Genomic DNA, 21522 nt, shown 5'->3' with positions numbered 1-21522 from the left:
TTCGTCAATATAATTTCTGTCAAATTCGGAGTTCGATAAGTATTTATTACTTAATTATTAATGAAGATAATTGTAAAGTGTTGATTGACATATTAATTGAAAAATAGCTATAACTTTCAAACGGTATAACATTTTTTAAATCTAAAAGTTGCGTCACATTCTATACTTCGACTAGTATAAGAAAAAAAAAAAATTAATTAGGTAAAATTTTCTATTAGTTAGGGTGGTCAAACATGGGACTTTTTTTTTTTGAAAAAGTTTTGGTAGAAAATTCATATTTAATTATTTATTTAGAATAAAAATACCGAAAAATATGCGTCACATCCGGGCATGAGTCTACTTTTCATATCTATAATTATATTAAAAAAATATTATGATTTGATTTTGATTAAGGTGGTCATACATACACCTACTTTTTTATTTTTGCCCTGAAATTTTCTTATTACTACATTAAAATTCAAACTTTTGACCAATTAATTATTTTTTTCTCCTTATAAAGCCTAGTAGTTTAGAAACTACATTCAATTTCTTACAGATTATTTTCTTACAACTTTTTGATATAAAGTTCATAACCACTTCAAAATGATGTGTCAAGTTGACATAAACTTGATTTGCTATTTTTCACTGCCACCTAAGGCCATAGTTTGGTACACCATGATCCTGCACATACCCATATGTATACATATGTATATATATACATGTATATGTATGTATATTTATACATATATGTATGTATATAAATATATATATATATATATATATATATATATATATATATGTATATACATATATATATATAGATACATACATATGTATGTATACATACATACATACATACATACATACATACATACATACATACATATATATATATATATATATATATATATATATATATGTATGTATGTATATGTATACATGTATGTATATATATATGTATACATATACACATATATATATACACACATACATATATATATATACCACACACACACACACACACACACACACATATATATGTTTGAATCACACTCAATGATCTATGAGGAAGAAGATGAAAGTGAAAAAATGAATCTAACCAACTCATACAATCTTAGAAGGAATCTTATCAATCATCTCATACTCTAATAGATGCTTGATAGCTTTAGTTTCTAACTATGTATTTTTTTAATCATATTCAGTAGTCAATGATCTAAAAGAGGAGGGTGGATTCATGATAGATGCATGATAGTTTTTTGTTTCAACTGTGTATATATTGTTAGATGGTAAATTAATTATCTTGGTCACTATCAGCATAGACCAATCGAGGCCAACCTAAATACCACTAGTTTATGCATTCTTTTCACATTCTATGCAATGTTTCACCTATCCTTCATTAATGGTACATGTAACTTTGGTCTTTGACTTATGTACCATTTAATATAGATTTTTCTATAAATATAATAGACTTGGCTTGAATTCCTCAAAGCCTATATTTGGGTTTCTCAACTTGGTATCAAAGCCATAGGGAGAGATTAAAGAGTTTGACTGTGTTTCTAATTTACAAATAACATGTTGGTTTATTTCTCGATTATTTATGGTTAGTGTTGATGTGATATCTCTCAGACATATTTCATACTTTTGAGTTTGTCAAAGAAATTTACATCATGTTGAGATGTTGGAGAATTTTAGGCAAATGCAAAAAGATGACGTGAAGATGAACCATTGTTGACAATAATATGAGAAGTGTTCTACCCTTACTAGAAGAATGTGGAGAAGTTACTTACTGCTACTAAAACATTTGAAAGGAGTAGAGAGTTGTCATTCAAAGAGGTCAAGAAATTATAGAGTTTGCTAAAATAAGAAAAGAAGTTGCTAAAGATGCATAACTATTGGAAATTGATCCTAGGCTTAGAAATATGTGTTGTGAGTTGATGAAATGAAAAAAAATAATGCAAAATTGAATGCCAACTCTAAAAAAGAGAAAATCTATGAAAAGAAGGAAGCTAATGTCAATGATTAAAGCTTATTAGATTTCTATTAAACATGTTTTATTATGTGATTTTATTTGAAGTATGTGTGTTTGATGTTATAGAATAGTTATTAAAGTTCGTTTTGTTTGGATTAAGTGAAAATAGTTTGGATTGGTGGTGAATTAGTTGTCATGCTCCAATGAGTTATGTCTTAGATGTGTACTTCGGTTAGGGTTCAAAGTGTTGGTTTGGCCATGAGAATTTGTTTGTTTAATTCTAAAAGCTATGGATGTTGTCAAGATATGGTCATGTAATAGAAGATTATTAGATTGAGATCCCCCAAAAAAGTGATAAAGATTGATTTAAAGATGTTTGTTAATGGGATATGTGAATGTATGGGGTGCATTATCAGTTGTGTCTGAAAATCCAAAGGTTTTTTGTTTGACATATTGATGAACCATGTATTTGAAAAGGATTCCTATACAACTAGTGAGTACAATGGTTGGGTACCCATGTATCTCGGTAGATGGGGTTTCTCTATATGGACTCAATAATTATTTTTCATGAAAGAAAAAAAGGATAAAGGCCCAGAGTGATGGTAGTTTTCCCATAGTGATGACTTGTGGTCATCAAAACCATGTGAATGTTTAGTTTTTGGTAATCCAAAACCACTTGAGTGCAATGTTTGTGGTGATTCTGAAATCATTTGTGAGTGAGGTTTTTGGTGAGCCAAAACCACTTTCATGCAAAGTTTATGGTGATCTTGAAACCACTTCTATGGTGTTTTTGGAGTTTGTGGTGATCTTTAAATTACTACATCGATTAGTGGTAATTTGTAAAAACCTAAAGTAACTATGATTGGGGGAACAATATGAATGAGAATAATTGATAAGTGAATGTAAATAGGTATCTAATAAGGCTTTAAGCCAAGACCTATCATTTCTACATTATGGGGGGGTCCTTAAAAAGTATGTTAGTTAATTTATGGGGGGAAGTTAGATGGTAAATCAATTATCTTGGTCACTATAGGCACATACAAATCAAGGTTGACCCAACTACCAATAATCTTCCCATGCTTTTCACATTCTATGTAATGTTTCACCTATCCTTTGTTAATGGTAAATCTAACTTTGGTCTATGACTTTTGTTGCATTTAATATGCATTTTTCTATAAATATAATAGATTGGCCCTAAATTCCTTAGAGCCTATATTTGGGTTTTGTAACTTATATCACACTCAATAATCCATAATCATAAATATGTGACTTGATTCATAATACAAATATAATAATTTTTACATTTTACCATATATATTTTTCAATCAATTGTTAAAATTAGAGTCAATACTCGATGGTCATGTTCATTCATAATAGATGTACGATAATAATTAAAACGATAGACTTCACTCCTTGAGAAACTTTGGTTGGTTGGTTTGGACTTTCAGGTAGTTAGATGTCGATAAACAAAAAAAAAAGCTATCATTTTTTTTACAACCTTGTTTATTGGACATGCAATCAAGCTCAAGAAATTTGCAATTTTACCATGGCATACTATTGCACACAAAATGTTAGGTTTTTGTAGACTACCTAGAAAATTATGAATTTATTTCTAGGAAATCTAGGCTCTAGAGACTCTTTGATGGATAATGATAAGATATCACACTGTTAAGCTTGATATCACTTTTTTTCAGAGGATCTTATGGAGTGCCTCAACAATGCATCCAATTGATCCATAGTCATTTGTTCTTGAAGAATGGTGCCTTGAATACTTGAATTAAAGATAGGTAACTGAAATACATGTGCAGGAATACTTGGTCCCACTCCTTATTCACCAAAGAAAAAGTTGGGAATCCAACTTCATTCTTTACTTTAAGATCATGTGTATCCACCTGGATCAATTGCTTCTAGAAGGTATGTAAATGAGTAAACAAGGAGCCACATTAGGGAAACCTATTGTAGACTCCTTTAGAGGATTTAAGAGACCCTCGAATAGAAGAATATCTTGTGCAGATCATGAGGGCTTCTAAAAAAATTTAAAAAACACTAGAATATGGCCTTGACTAGCAATGAAAAACTCAGGAGTAGCTTCATAGTAAATCCTAAAGCTCCTCTTCATCCACTTGATGGTATGAAGAACCAGATCCATATGCTCCATGAGATGAGCTTACTAATCAAATTCCAAAACAATCAATTTAAACTGGTGCTCAATAATGTTCAAATACATTAAGAATATAAAATCTGATAAATTGAATGCAAACATAAACATTCATTGCAAAATATAAACCCCATTTAACTACTTGCTGCATTGGATACATATTATCTATTGAAAAATAAAGACTGTAAAGGAAGTGAAAACACATCAATGAAATTTGATAAAGAGAACATCTGCATTCTTGGTTGAGAAATGCGGGTGTTGATTTGAAAATGAAAAGTTTTGGTGGGAATTGAAAGACTTTAACTTAGCTACAATGCACTATATCTGATTTTTTTAATTTATTAGATAGTAGCCAAAAAGGGGGATTGACCGCATAGTATAGAAGGATGGAGAACAACTAGTAGTTACCCCCTACTATCTAATCAATACCTTTTTTGGACATCAAAAACACGTGAATGACTAACATCATAACATAGCACTTATAAAGTTGAAGGTGATGGTGGAATGTACAAGTTGAAGGTGATTCTAAAGTCATTATTGCGACTATTAAAGGCAATATGAGGGAGGAATAGGCTATTAAAAGTATTATTGATGATATCAAGTACCTATTAGCCATCCTCAATAGGTTTGATTTGAATAACATTTTTCGGGAGGGAAATAATGCGACTGATGGTTTGGTAGTGATTGGCTTAAAGCTAGAAGGGCTAAGAGGCTGGAAAAACTTGACCGTTCTGCCAAATTTGGTTAGGGAGTTAGTGAATAAAGAAATAAATAATGTTATTATGTATAATGTTGTTGAGCTAGCAAGGACGTAATGTACTTGATGCTTATGTGGTAAGGAGAAAGGCTTGGGTACAGGCAATAATTATAACTCATGGCCTAAAAATTAGAAGTTTGGAATGGGGAATTTTTTATTCATTTCCCTTTATGGAGCATTGTACACCATGCAAAAAAAAGATTTATTTTTTTATAGATTTGTGGCATGTTGGGAATGATGGAAATGGGGGTTGTCTCATGATCTTTTGCACCAATTTGGTAAGTTCAATTATTACTATTAATTGTAATTATCATCTCCATTTAAAGGTTTATCTTTCTAAGAGTGAAGTATTTTTTAGGTACTGGGATTTGAATAGAGAGAGAGGAGAGAAAAAAATCATAAAGATGGAAAGTGACCTTATGCGCATTGAACCGGCTATGATTGATGATAGTGTGAGGAAGCCCTCAGTCTGGTAAATTATGAGGGAGGGTAGTTTTCAACTGTTCATGGAGACTCTCAATGGTTGTGATGAGAATTGTTCTATGCAGTTTGTTAACTCATGGGAGAATCACAAAGTGAAAATTAATGGTATCTCATTTCATGTTTCAAAGGAGGTGATTGCTATGGTGATAGGCATGGTGATGTGGGGAAGAAAATGGTAGAAGGTGACACAAGTGACTGATGAAACAAGTTTGGAACATTTCTTTATGGAAGGAGAGGAACCAGTTCGACACAGAGGGGGTTTCATGAGGGAAAAACTACCTAACTTGTAGAAGGAGGTTTTTGTGATTCTGATGAAGTATTTGACCTTAGAAGGAAGGTATGGAGTTTGCTACTACTACCATTTTCTTCTTCTTAATCATTTTTGACACCATAATTTTCTTTCACTTCCCTTCTTCTTGTTGCATGATCTTGAGGATACTGTTGTTGACGTGAAAGATAAAATGAGAAGGGGGGTTAATTTTACTATTCTATACCAAGGTTTAATTTTTAGGTTGTACCAATTTCAACTTGTCCTAGTACCCCTAGGATTGTGGAAGTTGATATCCTTGTTCACCTAAACTCTAGGCCCCATATGCCCCTCCTTAGGATTAGAGGTCCTAAAACCCCTACCCCTCAGCCCTCTCCTAGTGGGTCCTCAATGAATCCCTTCCCTATGGGAAAAAAAGGAAAAGGTAAAGAGAAGATGCAGATGGAATCGAAGGATGAGGGGAGAGGGGGAAGGAGGAGGTCAGGGAGGTTGGCTATGTCTTAGGCTAAGAGAAAATTAAGGGAGGGAACCTTGCAGAAGGAGGATTCAGATTCTGAAGATTCAAGCTGCCATAAAAGAAGAATGAAGGAGAAAACTGTTAACTTTGGAGTGGGAGGTACAGAGGAGGTTGAAGAGGAGATTTCTAATTCCTCTAGGTCAACCTTGGGTAATGGCAAGGAGAATAAGGAGGTGTTACATGTCTCGGCAACAGTTGTGCTCAGGTGTGTAGACCTAACAAGAGATCAATTCCGTAAAATGGTGGATAGGATGCCTTCCCCCATTACAATCTCCTTCCTTGTTAAGGTAGGTTCTACAAAGGCCACTAACCCCCTTCAAGTGCAAGATACTTAGGCTGGTAGGGACAGTCATCTGGGCAATTCGGATATGATTGTTAATGAGTTGTGGGAGAGAATCCAGGCACTGGAGGAAAGAATGGGGTTGTTAACCAAGTTTACAGTTAAAGTCACTCATGCGGTGGCTACTACTTTTTGCCTGTTGAAGGACGTCAAAGGGGACCTGCCCAAGGAGGACTCCAAGCTACTTTTTGACTTCTTGGTGGAAGACTGGCGAGTGTCCTTCTGGGGAGGAAGGAGGTCAAGAAATCTTAAGGGCTCCCCCCTTCTTTTATTTTTGCATGCTGTTAATCCACTGGTTTACAGACTTTTTTGGTTTTAAGGCTATAATGCCTTTGTTTTTGTTAAGTGACTTCAACTTGTTAATAGGGATTTTGTTTGAAGCCTATAGTTACTTTTATAATTATACTAGAAACTTCTGTTGCTTGTTAATAGGCATTTTGTTTATAGCCTTTAGTTACTGTAGTATTTATAGTATAAACTTATGTTTATGTTTTAAAGAGCACTAGAGCTTAGTTATTCTGATGGTTATCTATTGGTAGTCATCTAGCTTGTTTGTAATGGGCCAACCCCCTTGTTTTGGCTGCTTTTATTTAAAAAATAAAGCACTTCTTAGTATCAGTATTAATTGAACTACCCATAACATACATACGATACCAAAAAATAATCCAACAACATAAATTACAAGTGTTTCTATTAATGCACAATATGTGATGTTTATGTTAGTATGCACTAAGTTTCTATCTCGAATACCATGTAGAGAAGCTTGTTTAATTAAAATACAATTCTGATATTGAAATTAAGTAAATTATAATTATAATAAATAGCTAAGTAGGAGATAGAATGGTATGAGAAAGAAATGGTAAGAGAGAAACTATTATATTATAGAGTAGTTTGATATTTGTATAATATGAAAAATGTTATAAATTTATAAAATTTGTATATGTATTATTTCAATTAACATATATAATTTTATCTTTCTATTTTATTTAAAAACTAATGGAGAGAGTCTTAATTAGTAAGTCAAAGAGAAATAGAGAAAATGAAATAGAGATAGGGAGAGGGAGAACCTTTAAATAGATAACATAGAGATCGGAAGGAAGAAAGGAAGATTGTTATAAGAGATTCAACATGGATAAAAACTACAATATAAACAAAAGTAGAAGAATTTCTAACTACAATTTTCTTAAAAACTTTAGTGGCAAAAGGTTGATTTTTTCATGTGTGGTGAATTCTTTATAGACTTTCATGATGTAGGAGTAGAAAGAGTCCCTTTAATAACAAGATGCACAAAGAATACAAATGTATATGCAATGTGAGCAAAGGAGTGATGGTGCATCATAACGAGATGGAGAAAGGGATATATGGAAGAATAAAGTAGGAAAAAATAGGGAATGATCCAGTGATAGATGGATCAAACTCAAATATCAAAGTGGGGGATAGTTATGAAAGGAGAGATAAAGAGGAAGAAGTAGGAGAAAAAGAAATAAGAAGAGGAGAGATGGAACTATTAGGATACATAAGGGGATAAATAGATAATAGCTAAATAGATCTAGATAAATAGATATAAGATTCTCTCTCTAGATATAAGATTCTATTAGAGAGAGAATGTGTGAATAAGAAACATATATAAGTAAGAATAGGAAGATAGATAGAGGAACAAAATGATCTATGTATTCAACCTACTTTTACTTTCTACAAATACTCTAGAATATATAATAATCCGTATACAATTATATAGAAAATAATACGTCAAAAAAATATAGTTAACTTTGTTGATGTTGAATTTTCAGGGTACTTGTTACTGACAGCAAAGGAATATTTCCCTTCCTTGAAACCAGCCAGATGTTCAATGGACGCAATGAGGAACAAATGAGTCGAATTTTCTGGCTCATGGAGCAGATCAGAGTAGAAGTTTCATGTAAATTATTACTTGGAAATGGAGAAAGCTAAAATGCAACTGCTCATGCTGACTGTAATCATCTGATCATATTGTCAGCTCATGCTGTAATCTTCTGACTCAATAATTGGCTTCCTACAAAATACAATATACAGACTGTTCAACACTGGAAACAAATTAAAACATACGCTAGAAGGAGGGCTTGAACCTCCGACCTTGTGGTTAACAGCCACACGCTCTAACCAACTGAGCTATTCCAGCCTTGTTGTTGAAAATGTATAATAAAATCAATTTTACTAGTACCAAGAGTTCAAGAAGTGGTAACATCTTTACGAAAAATAAATTATTCTTTGGAAAGGTCCCACCGAGATTTGAACTCGGGTTACTGGATTCAGAGTCCAATGTCCTCACCACTAGACCATGGGGCCAATTCATTTGTTTCGTTTTTAATATTTTATATTTAATGTACCGAATTATCAAACTCTGTATGATCTACCATTTTTTATTTGTAGAGTTTGGAGTGCAATATAAAAACTAAATTTTCTTCTCCGTGCTTCCTTCAATGTTTTTTAGGCAGATTAGTTGGTTTGAAGAAGATAAAATCTTAACAGAAACAAGTGAAAATGCAAGATCCACCAAATGATTCAAAACTTTCTTTGTTTGCAGTTCAAGAGGGTGCATATATGCATACCAAATGTACATATGACAAAATGACCATTACCAATTGCAATAGATGCATGCCAAATGTTAATTAACCATTAACTATTCCTATAACATAAACTTATTCGAATGTTAATTTGGAAATTAAAACGCCGAGATTGTTTTGTTTTTAGTTAAAGAGAGTTAAAGAAAACAAAGATATTGAAGAATTGATTTGAGCGAGTAGCTTTCATATATGTAGATTGGTTGTTATAAACTCAAAGCTATTAGTGAACTTATAAATCAACTGTCTTTTCGTAAATTCAGTATAGTGTTACCTTAACTCTCAGAAATCTGTCCATATATGTATCTGAAAGCTACAACTCTCAAAAATGGTAATTAATTTGTCAATATATGTATATGAACCTTGTGTAAAAACAATATATATGATGACATTCGATCCATCCATCCATATTTAACAATAGGTACCTAAGTTAACAATAGGTATCTAGTTAAAGAAAATGAATTGGCTTAATTGAAATTGTAAACTGTTTGCATTGAGAGTGAATCTCCAAATATCATATGACATAATCTGATGCACTGAATTAGGTATTCAAAGGTTGACTTGGTTTTGAGCCACGGAACTCTCAGTAACAATTAGGCAATGCTAAGAATAACTCTTTGAAGATGGGCCTTCAGATTCTATGCTATGTCATCAAACAGTCAGATAAAACCCATATTTAATCATTTCTGGGTGATATATAAATCCGAGATTTCTTTTCAATATCATTTGTTTTTGTTTTATTTGGATGATCATGAAGGTCTTAGCAATGAAGCTTAGCTTGTGATGTTTAATTTGTTCAGTCTTAACAGGGTCCTTAGAAAATTGAAAGAGTCAATTAACGAAGGATCTCCACAGCAATCAACTAAGATTAGACAAGAATATAAAATATATCCACCTCATTACCAAAAAAATTTGCACAGGTTAACATCAATCAGTTACAAAGGTCTATTATTTTTGGAAAAAGTGATAAGGATTCTTTCTTGCTTTCTTACAGCATGTCATATAATTGTCTCAGATCAGAAAATATCAATCCTTAACAGTGACAATACATAAACAAAAATCTTACTTTGTTATTACATTTTTATTAATATCATGACTTGAGAATCTACTTCATATCATTATACTACCCATCTATGTCGTCCAATTTCTCTTTCTCCAACTTCTCAACTTCTATCTCCTTCGGTTTCAAATTAGGGGGAACTCCTTATTATATAAGTTTGTTTGTCCACCAGTCAAGGCTTACCAGCCTCATTTTGGCCTACCTTTTTTTTGTAGGAGTTATATGTTTCTTTCTATTACTGGTTTGGAATTTTTGAAAGTCCTATAGCTAATGGTTAAAATAGGCCTCTTCAGACATTCCTGCAATACTGGTGAAGGAACAAAACCATGTTCAGATAGGTAAGGAACCTATAAATTGGCATCCATATGATTCTCCACCACTCTTAACATAATTTCATCGAGATCTTTGCTAGCTCTTCTACCCCATCTCTCTTGAGTAACTTTACCCAAGAATTCCATTTGTCTCAAGCTCTTGATTATGAAAAATGAATATCCGAGTCCATTTGTAGTGAAGAAATCTGCAGAGGCTTGCTGGATAGGAGGAAGTATACGTGCGTACTTCGCTAAAAACTGGCAGATGACAAGTTGCAAGAGTTTTTTCTATATTTCACTTGATTTCTCTAAATGACTTTGAGAGACCAAGTTACCTACCAGCCATAAGTAGGATTTGACTTCTTAAAGAGCTATTGAAACCTACAAAAATCCTGTAATTTTTGGATCTCTTATTCAACCTAACAACAGACTTTCTCTTAGAGTCTAATAGAATCCAATTTTCAAGTTTTCAAGTTTGCTAATGCAATCTTATATATAGAGAGAGAGCCCAATTGCTTTACTTAGCTTGCAACAAAAGATATTTTACTGCTTTCTTAGGCTTTAAATCATATATAAAATCACTTTCTATTTTTCTCAAACTCACAAACTCAAAAATATTCTTTTAAAGAGTAAAAACAAAGTTGTTACTAAATATCCAACTCAATTTTTTTTAAAGCAACCCCACTCCATCTTCCGAGCTAAACAACAAAAAACAAACACTCCATCTTAACTAAGAATGTGTTCTACAACACCCAACTTGTCTCTGAAGAATACAAACTTATTTTTCACCAAAGCTTTGTCGATATATCTACTATCGTAAATCTGCTAACTATTAGCCAATAGGAAAGTATTGGATCTTTTCTATCCAATTCTCCACTCAATCTCTGATGAAGAAAACCTGCAACTACACTTTCTATCCAGCTTCAAGAGAAATACCAGACTACAAGATTGTCATTGCAGTTATACAAAAATAACTTCAGCCTCACAATCCTCTCTCTACTAAGAAAATAGCTCTTACTAAACATGCACACAAATTTTTTTGCTAAAAATAATGTTGGGAAGAATTTGAAAAATTCATAGCTAAAAGTATAGCAATTTATATCCACAAGAATAATTGCACCTTTGCTTCTCTAGCTGAAATTCTCTCCCTTCATAGTAATTTAAAATCTTTTTAAAAAATAAAACACATGAATTAAGAAATCTCTTCCACACAATTTATCCAAGGAAAATATCTTCCTTTCTCTTTAGATCTCGAGCAAACCTCTTCCTTTCGATATCCAGGTAATACTCTTCCACCAAGAAATCACTTCTTCAATGTGGGTATGTGCAAGATCATTGTGTGCCAAAAAGTGACGATGTGAAAAGAATAGAGTTTGAAAATGTCTAAAAGCGTTTCAAAATCTGCTCTAACTTTTTTCCACCCATCTTGATACCAAAGCTAATAAGTTAGGATCAAGTTTTTTCGGGTATCCGATTTCATATCGGATACTCGATATTATATTGGGTATCTGATTTCATATCAGATACTTGGAACCTATAACATAGATTTAAAAAAAAAAAAAAAAAAAACTAAGAGCTCTTTTCACATTGCATTTTTGTTTGTTTGAGTGTTTACATCCATTCGAGTATCGAATTTTGGAACGGATATACAATAAGGGTAAGTTTTTTTTTTTTTTTTTAATGTTTTGAATGAATATTATTATAAATTAGTTATTTTTAATTGAATTTTTTAAAAATTAGATTTTTAAATAGAAATTGTTGAAATTTGGGTTATTTTTAATAGAAATTATGTTTTGTAAATTAATAGGTATGGCTGACCCAAATGATGACACTGAGCCAAGAAATAATATTTCTCATAACCCTCCACCAAATGATCTAGTACACCCTCAAAACTGTCCACCAAACAATCCCCTACCCCCTCAAAACCCTCCTCAAATTGAAGATTTGATATTTGAAATTCTTGTCGAACTGAGGGTTTTGTGAACCACATATAATACTATACTCACATTGGCTTCCATATTATCCACGTTAAACACCATAGTGGATAATACTGAAACACTTACTAATGAACAAAATGTTGCTCTTCGCTGGCGTGACCAAATGCATGCCATGTTTGATGCTGGGTTGGACTATGATGAGGTTACGACCCTAAATATAACTAAAGATGATATGATTAGCCTTTTTGCAAACCCAAAAACTAGTAAACAAGTAGAACACACAAAGCCCAAACTATCAATTAAATGGTACACAAATAAGGTTGTGGATGTGAAATTTTGAGATCATTGGTGGATGGTTTTGGACATCCCTCTACACAACAATTTAGAGGTGCCATTTTATTTCATTAGAAATTTGTATGCCAAATTTGTGTTGGGCCTCAAGGTGAACTATTGGAGCATGAAGCCCAATATGGGTGTAGGAGGAGGAGCTCCTCGAGATAAACACTTTGACCAGTGAAAAAAAGCTGGCACTTTTGTTCCCCCTACTAATCTCTCCCCCCTCCTTAAGTGTAGGATCCTAATATCATTGCAAAGGCTAGCTCTTAGACTATTAGAGCTATCTATAGATTGAGTAGCCTATTGATATCCCAAGATAGGTCAAGGTTGCCTCCATGCTGGCCTGAGTTCATAATCAGTGAGCTCATCACATGTTTGTGTGCACCATACTTGCATAACGTGCAAGAATATTTTTTTGGGTCCCATAGGTGATCTTTCTGAGTATCAATTTGTATTTGAGGAGGATACACCAGATGCACATACAGAGGCCACACACCTTGATGTGAGAGAGGAGGGGCATGTAGAGGCATGGAGTGCTTCTGTGTCAATATGTGTGTACATTTTTTTGTTACGACATATGTGATTTAAAGTTAATCTTTATAATAGAATAATTTTAATTTTTAACCCATACTAACTTATACATGTATGTGATCTTCATTCATGTTTAGTTGATGACTGATGAGGAGCTCAAATAGGTTGACAATGTCATGCTCTCAGTTGTTTCATTTGTTCTTGAGACATCTACGGTACATTATGTTGTGTTCTCATTTATTTTTCTATTTGATATTGGAGCATATATGGTTTCTAATCTTTCTTGTCTCTTACAAGTATCACCTATCAGTCGAGGGTAGAGTGCAGGGGATGAGGCACAATGTATTGATAAGGGAAAGGTAATTAGGTACTTTTAAAGTGATTAAATATCGATGCATTCTTGTAAAATTTTTGTGGTAATGAAATTTAATTACATTATTTATTGTATATGGCATGGCTACTAGTGATGAGTCTTTGTAGATTCCATGATGTAGACCCTCTAACATTTCCATTCACAGTGAGAGCCCCATCCTATGTATAAGTATCATTTATTTTTTATTTTCCTTATTTTCATAAATAAATTCAAATCTAATTTCCATGATATTAACAACTAGTATTTTGTATCTCATAGGAAACACCTAGTGCACAAGAGGTTGGATGCCAGAGTTTTGTATATTTGCTGATGTAGCCATTATATCTAGAGGAGGAGTTGCTACAAGTAAGTTGTAGTTTGAATTTTTGATTATATGTTATAAATTTAGCATGCTATGAATTATAATGTTATAGTTTAAGTTGTAGATTCATATGACAAACATACTTGAACATACACAGGTCACAATCAATGAGGTTCAAGCATTGTTGAGGACATATGAGAGGACTCCTGACTAGCATAAGAGGTTGACAAGAGAGGTATTTATGATGAAAGTTTAATACTATAAATATTTATTAAAAAAAGATCATTATGCATTTGAGTATTTCAATGTTAGATACATAGAACCATATAAATTTAGTAGTCTAACTTTGGGTTTTTCTTTGTTGTTTATGTAGGAGGCATCTGATCCACTTAGTGCAGTGAAGAGGTTGCATTTTGATCATCCACTAGTAGCATAGGATAGCATAGTTGTCATAGGATGCATCATGAGACATTTTGAGATGACATATGCCACATTGTATATAGAAACATTGATATTATACATATTCTGATGGCATGATCAGCAACATTTTGTATATGGATCTATGCATTTTGATATATATTTGTGTAATTTGTCTATGGATACATGAACTTTGATATATATTTGTGTAATTTTTTTATGGATGTATGCATTTTAAAATATATTTTTGTCATTTATGTGTACAATGATATACATATTAATTTAGTATTGTATTGTTCAATTTATCATGGATCATGTGTATTGTTCTTGTTTATGGAATATCATTCATTTTGATCATGTCTGTTATATTTGATTCAAATGCAATAAAGTATGAATAACATTTTAACAATCTTTATTATAAAATTTTGATGCAATGTTTAATTTGAAATGGTATCATATATGTTTAATTTGAAATTATCTTTGCAATCCCTTAAGATGTCACTATGGTTCACCCGCCCAAACGCATTTAGAGAACCTTGGAAATGAGATAGGTTATCGTAGGCCTCAACAAGACTGTCCTGTAGCATTTGAAGTTTCATCGATAGCCCCCTTAAGCTTTGAGTTACGACTCTTGGAAGATCGACCTCGAAACACACTTAAAGCACCTTGGAGAATCTTTGGTATGGAATGGCCACGAATGATGGAAGCTCTCTGTGACCAGAAAAAAAGTGTCACTAGGGTTCACCCACTCATCTAGAGCTATTGGCACTAATAATTTGATGCCAAGATTAGGGGTTTCAAAGTTATGTTGTGATGCACCTATGAACTGAGGCACATTGTGAGTTTTGGCATCCAACAAGATTTTTGTGCCAAATCCAAATGGAATGTGATCTCTAAAAAATGAGATAGGTTATTCTAGGCCTCAGCATGACCGTCCTATAGCATTTGACGTTTCATCGATAAACCTCACAATCTCTGAGTTATGATCCATAGAATATCTACCTCGAAATGCACTTAAAGCACCTTGAAGACTCTTTGGTACACAGTGACTATGAAAGATGGAGGCTCTATGTGGCCAGAACAAGGTGTCACTAGGGTTCACCCACCCATTCAAAGCTAATGGCACTAATGATTCAATGCCAAGATTAGCAGTTTCAAAGTTACGTTCTGATGCACCTATGAACTGAGGTACACTGCAAGTTTTGGCATCGAGCGAGATCATTGTGCCAAATCCAAATAGAATGTGATCTCTCAAAAATGAGATACATTATTTTAGGCCTTGACATGACCATCTTGTAGCATTCGATATTTCATCGATAGACCTCACGAGCTCCAAGTTACGACCCTCGAAAGATTGACCTCAAAATGCACTTAGAGCACCTTGGAGACTCTTCAGTATGGGGTGGCCATGAATGATGGCGGCTCTCTACAACTAAAAAAAGGGTGTCACTAAGGTTCACCCACCTAGCTAGAGCTAATGGTGCTAGCAATTTGATACCAAGATCAGTGATTTTAAAGTTACGCTGTGATGCACTTATGAAGTTAGTCACATTGCAAATTTTGGCATCGAGAAAGATCACTATACCAAATCCAAATAGAATGTGATCTCTCAAAAATGAGATAGGTTATTTTTAGGCATTGGCATGACCATCCTATAGCATTCAAAATTTAATTGATAGCCTTCATGAGATTTGAGTTATGACCCTCGAAAGATCAACTTTGAGACACACTTAGAGCACCTTGGAGACTCTTCAATACGGGGTGGCCATGAATGATGGAGGCTCTACATGGTCAGAACAAGGGTGTCACTAGGATTCACTAGCCCATTTGGAGCTAATGGCATCGACAATTCAATGTCAAGATCAATGGTTTCAAAGTAATGATTTGATGCACCTATGAACTGAGGCACACTGTGAGTTTTGGCATCAAGCGAGATCATTGTCCCAAATCCAAATAGATTATGATCTCTCAAAAATGAGATAGATTATTGTAGGCCTTAGAATGACCGTCCTATATCATTCAATGTTTTACCAATAGCCTTCATGAGCTCCGAGTTACAACCCTCAGATGATCAACCTCAAGACACACTTAGAGCACCTTGGAGACTCTTTGGTATGAGGTGGCCATGAATGATGGAGGCTCTATATAGTTGAAACAAGGGTGTCACCAGGGTTCACCTACCCATCCAGAGCTAATGGCACTGATGATTCAATGCCAAGATAAGTGGTTTCAAAGTTACACTGTGATGCACTTATGAACTGAGGCACACTGCGAGTTTTGGCATTGGGCAAGATCGTTGTGCCGAATCCAAACAGAATGTGATCACTCATAAATGAGATAGATTATTTTAGGACTTGTTTTGAATTTACTATAGCATTTTAAATTTCATCAATAGCCCTTACACACTCTGAGTTATGACCCTTGAAAGATCGACCTCCATACACACTTAAAGCACCTTGGAGACTCTTCAGTATGAGGTGGCTGCAAACAATGGAGGCTCTCTACAGCTAGAACAAGGGTGTCACTCGGGTTCACCCACCCATCTAGAGCTAATGGTTCTAACAATTCGATGCCAAGATCAGTGATTTCAAAGTTATGTTATGATGCACCCTTGAGTCGAGGCACACTATGAGTTTTAGCATTGAGCGAGATCATTGTGCTGAATCCAAAAGGAATGTGATCTCTCAAAAATGAGATAGGATATTGTAGGCCTTGGCATGACCATCCTATAGCATCTAACATTTCATCAATAGCCCTCATAAGCTTCGAGTTATGACCCTTGGAAGATCAACCTTGAGATGCACTTAGAGCACCTCAGAGACTCTGTAGTATGGGGTGGGCACGAATGATGGAGGATCTCCATGGCTAGAACAAGAGCGTCACTAAGGTTCACCCACCCATCCAAAGCTAATGATTCTGATGATTCAATGCCAAGATGATTGGTTTCAAAGTTACACTATGATACACCTATGAACTGAGGCACACTAGAAATTTTGGCATTGAGCAAGATCACTGTGCACAATCCAAATGGAATGTGATCTCTCAAAAATGAGATAGGTTATTGTAGGCCTCGGCATGGCCACCCTATAGAATTTGACATTTCATTGATATCCCTCATGATCTCTGAGTTATGACCCTCGAAATATCAACCTTGAAATGCACTTAGAGCACCTTGGAGGCTCTCCAATACGGGGTGGCCATGAACAATGGAGGCTCTCCATGGCTTCAAAAAGGGTGTCAGTAGGGTTATTATTAAGTAAAAACATTATTTTTTATCTCTCTTAAAAGTTTTTTCCATTCAGCATAGTGCAAGTTTGGCGTTAGTATGTATGAAGATAATCATTTTTTAGGTCCCTCCACATAAATTGCATTAAGTAAAATCATCTTTGTTACTTACATTAAATCAACAAGTTTACACTATTAATATCTCAAGTGTTTCATCATTATTACATCAATACACAACTACCAAAAATCATAGTATCAAAAATCGAAGTGTCAAAAATCGTAGTGTCAATAAAACTAGTGTCAAAAATAGAATAGATTTTTCTTCATTCTGCTTCTTATTTAGTTTTTTATCTTCATGCATGGCTACTCTTCATGATGTACCTACATTCCAATATCATAAAAAATATTAGTAACTTATTGTATTAAACAAGATAATCATTAGTTCACTGAATCATTATGAACAAAATAACATAAGTAAATATACCTAGTCGAGTGTTCCAATAGGGTCCTCTCTCTATTTTAGGGTCTCCAATAGGGCTTCATGATTAGATTAAGTAATAGTGAAAATTTATTTTACTTTTGGTCTTCCTTGATGCTTCAACAACTTCACATTTGTTTCTATAATAAGATGTGAATATATAAGAATTGTTTTGTGCTTCTGATAGCCTTCGAATGCAAAAATTTCATTCCTTCTAAGCATGTATGTCTACAACTATGTTCCAGTAAAAATCACTAAACCAGTAGGATATGTTAATCAATCATTATTTGTAATCAGTTGTGCTAACTTTTGGTTACCACTTATACAATGTGCTAACCAATATTTTAAATTCTCACCATTCCCCTGTGGTGCAACTAGTGCAAAAACATGTCCTAGTTGAAGAAGATTTAATAGATGGTTATGCTCATGTGAACTTCCTATGTCATCATTTTTTATAGAGGGTATGATAGACAATGGAGTAAGATAATGTGGAGCCCATGTCTCCACCCACTCACTCAAATCACAGTGATCCGAATCACACTAAAAACAACTAGGACAAATGCATGCTAGCTATCATGTCTAAATGGTCCATGTACTAGAATCAGAGCTCCAGAATGAAAGCATTTTTTTTGAGTCTCTCACTGTAGCACAATCTAATCTATCACCTATGGACCATTCCTCAACCAACCAAAAGAACCTGCATGCTACTAAATCAAGATTCCCCCCTATGACAATGTTGAACTACACCAATCAATAGTGCTACGAGCATCAAGAAGCTCTACTCCTAAAATCTTCAAATGATTCTTAACTAGAGATCTCTTCACACAGGCCTCTACTCCATCATGTTCCCCTTTCCCGTGGTCGGACTCAAAAAAACTCCAAATATGAGGCACCCCCCTCTCTATGTACATCCTACACAACCAATAAAATATGCGAGCAATCTTGAATTGACCTATGCAATTATCTGACCAAATGATATTTTTATCCATAGCAATTGCATGCTCCTATAAGAATCAAAATAATTCTCAAAAGAATTTTGCACAAACTTGTGAGAGTGAGATCTATCATCACTCATATAAAAATGGTACTCTCTAATAATCTTCTGATTATCTTCTACACTATTAGGGGCATGTCTATATGTTATGTGGACAAAAGTAGCAATCTAAATGAAGTTGTAATACTGAGATTGTGTCTCATTTTGAGGCTACAATGTGTAGTTCTCAATAAAGTCAACAATTGATATAATAGTGCCAATGGGAAAAGTCTCCTTACACATTCTAAATTGTTGATCCAACCACTAAGACCTATGACTATGTCTTGCATACTTGTAGAAAATATTTTTCTTGAAATCTAAAATAAAACTAGCCACACTGATTTCTTTTGCAACCAATTCACATCTAGAGCGCTCATCCCCACTCTTCAATGTGTATTTCACCATTTTATATACCATTTTTTTTACTAGTCTTCCCAAGATCTTGTTTGCACCTCTCATGGAAACATGTGTCAAACTTGGATAAGCCACCACATTTTGAACACTTATCATTTAAGAAAGCATTTCTATAAAAGAAACAACCATAAACTCTATGACATAAAAAATGAGATCTAGCAAGTCTCTTGATGATTTTGGAAGACCACTAGCACCACAATTCTCCAATATTTCTTTACTATGCAAAGTAGAACGAATGAAGCGTAATAGTTCATGGTGCATAGAAAACTCGACATGATATTTGCAATAGCATGTATTTCAAATTTTGACTAGCACAAAATAAAATGGCTTCAAAGATTCAAAAGCCATTGCGATATATGAAATCTTAGATGACTCTCTTTAAATTGTTTGACCAACATAGTTTGACTTACCTCCAAATAATGTTTAGGATGTGGTGTGCAGTCTTTGATTCCAATTCTCAACTTTAACACATCTTTAGGATTGGGTGATACTCTTGAGCTAGAGTGACAAAACTATGTAATTTCTTCCTTCACATCATTAGATAACTTCTTATCAAAATGTGAAAATCTACCATCAAAACCCCATGTTTCATTTTGAAGAGGATCGTCAATTCTCAGTCATCTACTAAGTGTTCTTCTCAAAGTAATATAATTTAGGTTCAAGTCAATACAAGTTTGTCTCATATATCTACCCTTTCTCAAATGATGACTTACCAAAGAGGTTGCAATAACCCTTCGAGTAGTTCTCTTATCCTTCTCTCTACTATTTTTCCCAATGCTATTGAGAGCACTAAAAAGATTTTTTACAATAATGGCATTTTTTCCTAACTTTTTATTGACACAAATCTTCAATTTGGAAATCATAGGTCTCATCTTTTGCATCTTTAATAAGTGCATAAAAAGTTAACATTGCTCCACCACTGTCTTGTTGTTGAAAAACATCCTATATAGTCTTGAAGCCCATAATCGAATGGTTCCTTTTGATTTTTTTGCTTCCAAATTGGTAATTATTGTTTCATCAAATTCAATTATCCATTTTGGTGTTCTAGAACCTTTGTGTCGATTATAATTAGGAGATATGTAACATTCCTCTGCACTGTAATTTTTGACATGTTCAACCATGCAATTTACATTATGAACTGGTAAACTTTTAGTCTCTAGATTTTCATTCTCTAAATTTTCAATCTTGATGTTATCACTATTGATTATTACATTTTCATTCCCCAACTACACATATTCATTATCTGACTCCATGATTTCACCTTCGATCAATATATCGTAAATTTGACTCACATTTAACATACCTTGTCTCTTCTTTCAGTGATTTACCTTGTCTATTACCCTATATGCTGCAATGTCTTCATTTGATACCTTCCCTTTGTGTTTAGCCTTTCGACGACTATTGCTCCCCATTTAGAAAATATTATCAGACACCCAATTGAATACATTATAGAAACTTTTTCGATCATTTGGGCCCTAAAAAATCAATTTTCTCCAAATCCATGAAAATGGCCTGCAAAAAAAGTGATTGTCAGCTCTACAATGGCATAGAATATTTTGGAAAAAGCATGCCAGTATTTTGGGTACCCGATCCCATATTGGGTATCCGATCGCAAATCGGATACCTGATATGATATTGGGTACCCAAAATGGATGCCCAAATTTTGGAGGGAAGTAGAAATTTGGCAAGTGTGGGCTATAAGAACAAATTTGATTATTATATACAATTATTATTATATTATATTATATATTTAATGATATATATGATTACTATATTATTATTATTATGACCTATAAATATAATATATTAATTTATATAAGATTATTATATTATATTATTATGATTTTTAATATTATTATTAAATATAATATATTAATATATATATATGATTATTATATTATATTATTATGATTTTTACTATTAATATTAAATATAATATAGTAATATATATTATTATTGTGATTACTATTATGTGTCAAAACTTATGACCCCTTTCAACTCATTTCATAAAAACATATGACCCTCGCAGCTCTAG

At 33.5% G+C, this 21522-nt stretch overlaps 2 non-coding genes across 2 annotated transcripts; both read right to left on the bottom strand.

Annotated features, from left to right (window-relative positions):
* Positions 1 to 8555: 8555 nt before the first annotated feature.
* On the bottom strand, positions 8556 to 8629 carry TRNAN-GUU (transfer RNA asparagine (anticodon GUU)). The gene has a single exon. It is a non-coding gene; the product is annotated as a tRNA-Asn (tRNA).
* Positions 8630 to 8724: 95 nt separating this feature from the next.
* On the bottom strand, positions 8725 to 8796 carry TRNAQ-CUG (transfer RNA glutamine (anticodon CUG)). The gene has a single exon. It is a non-coding gene; the product is annotated as a tRNA-Gln (tRNA).
* Positions 8797 to 21522: the final 12726 nt, after the last annotated feature.

This window comes from Cupressus sempervirens, chromosome 1 (genome assembly GCF_028749045.1).
Source record: "Cupressus sempervirens isolate cs-2001-9-10 chromosome 1, ASM2874904v1, whole genome shotgun sequence".
Lineage (NCBI taxonomy): Eukaryota > Viridiplantae > Streptophyta > Pinopsida > Cupressales > Cupressaceae > Cupressus > Cupressus sempervirens.
The sequence above is the reverse complement of the archived record's forward strand: the minus strand, read 5'-3'. Positions and strand labels throughout refer to the sequence as shown.